The sequence below is a fragment of the Arachis duranensis genome, chromosome 1 (genome assembly GCF_000817695.3).
Source record: "Arachis duranensis cultivar V14167 chromosome 1, aradu.V14167.gnm2.J7QH, whole genome shotgun sequence".
In the NCBI taxonomy this organism is placed as follows: Eukaryota; Viridiplantae; Streptophyta; class Magnoliopsida; order Fabales; family Fabaceae; genus Arachis; species Arachis duranensis.
This window is the reverse complement of record NC_029772.3, coordinates 85,421,517-85,423,802: the sequence shown is the minus strand read 5'-3', so window position 1 is coordinate 85,423,802 and position 2,286 is coordinate 85,421,517.

Below are 2,286 nucleotides of genomic sequence, written 5' to 3'. Positions count from 1 at the left end.
AGTGAATAAGTGACAGTGGGGTGAACTCTAATTTGTATGCTTATGCAAGGATTCCAGTGCTCATTAGTCCTTACATTTTGGAAGTCTTAGATCTTAGGATTTTCATTCAAATGATATTATGGAATCCTCTTTATAGATTGTCACCTTTGAAGCAGCACTTATTTTCTAGCATTTTTCTTTTCCTTTTGTATCTTGGCCTCGACTCTAGGTATCATGTCTCAAAGCGACTTTTTAAGATAAGCTTTCAATCAATACTCCAAACCAGTTGGTCTAAGGTATTAGGTGTTGAAGCACCCCTTAGGATATACTTGCTCAAGCCTCTCTCTTTGACACAAATCCACCACAAGCATTTAACTAGGACAATAACTCTTTGAGTTTTTGTTTCTTTCTTTTTCTTCCTAGTAATTGATGCTCAGAGCCTTGGGCTTGTTCTTTGTTTTTCTTTTTCTTTTGTTACTGCTTCTTGGATCAATAGATGTTTGAGAAATTTCTTAATACTTCTCTAAACTTCATTTCCTGTCTATGAGCTCCAATGCAAGTTTTCACAAACATGCAACCTCAATACACAATCATACAATCAGAACCTCCACTCCTCTTAATATTTTTCTTGCCCCAAGATTTATAAAATTCTTCAACATTTTCCTTTCAAAAAAATGATTTCTTTGTTGAATTCTTAGAGATATTGGGTGCAAGTAAAATTCAAGATGATAATCATGATATCATAGCAACATGTTACAAATCAAATATCAAATTATGCTTATTCACAAGGAGTAATCACACATGCATACAAAGAAAATAGAAGACAATCATGCAATTTAAAGTGCTGAAAATAAGTAAGAGGAAAAAGGAACTTTACCACCTTATAGTTCATCTTCATTGTTGTTGCCCTTTTCCTCATATTCTTCCCCTTTCCACACCAAACTTAGAATGATTGCTTATACTCAAGCAATAATTAAAACAGTGGTGATGGGGTCTATGATGGATTATGAATGTCTTAGAATGAAGTGTGGGTATGCATGTGTTTCAGCAAGCAAGATTAAGGATACAATAAAGACACAAGAGATACAAACAAAGACATCTTGATTGCATTAATAAGTGGTGTGCTTGGTACCTTGCATGAAAGATAAGTGGCAACACCAAACTTAGTGTGACACTCTCAATTTAGAATGTTGAAAGTACCCAGTGAAGATTGAAAATCAAATTGTTGCATGGCAACACCAAACTTAGAATGCAATCATATGCCAAATTATTGAAAGTAAACTAAGCAAAGCAAAGAAATGTTACCTACGGTTGGGTTGCCTCCCAACAAGCGATCTTTTAATGTCATTAGCTTGACATGTTGTTCATGACTTTCTTCCTCTTCTTCCAGTTTGTTAAGAGGAATGACCTCAAGAGGAAAGAGGAGCCAGTTAATGCCCCTTGTTTTGAGTGTCTCTCCCCAGCAAGCTTTCTTTTGTTGTTAGCTTGAGTAAACTTGCCTGTTGGGGGTAGAGATGGGATGGCTTTTGGTTGACCTTTTCTTCTTCATGGATATTATCCTTCTTTTCTTGGTCACCATCCTCTTTTTAGTGCTCATGTTGATTGCCTTCACCACCTTGATTTCAGAACCTGGGTGTTGTATGATGGTTGGAGTGTCTTCTTTATCAAGAGCTTCTTGAATTGGTGGTCCAATGAACTCACCCTTTATGCAAATCTCTATGTCATTAGAGTAATGTGGACTCCCTTGATTGACTTCCTGCCTTTCTTCTGCATGGTGTTGCATTGAGCCTTTTGGGAGTGAGTTTGCATGTTCCTTTATCACCCTTAGTAGCCTCTGTGGGTATGGAGCTTTGGGTTTATATACTCACATAACCTCCTCCTTCTTCATAGAAATCTCACTTGGTATGGGTGCCTCCTTTGCTTGTTCTTCTGATTCCTCCCTTGGGTTTGCCATGGTACCACTGAGAGAATTGTGGGTAGTGATTTGCTTTGATAGATATCCAACTTGTGCCTCAAGCTTCTTAAGGGCAGCCCCCTAGTTCTGCATAATGGATTTTACTTCCTCTTTGAAAGTCCTCACGTCCTTAGATTCTTCCAAGAGAATTGCCAATAGGTTCTCTATCCTTGATAGCTTATCCTCGAGGGGAGGGTGTGCAAATGGGTTGGAATTTGGAGGTTGAGGGTGACTATTTTGCAAATGGAATTGGTTGTTTTGTGATTGTATGTTCTGAGAGTGGTATGACTCTTGTGGGTAATGATATGGGTTTTGTGGACTGTGAGAAGAATTTTGTGTGTAACGCAATGAAT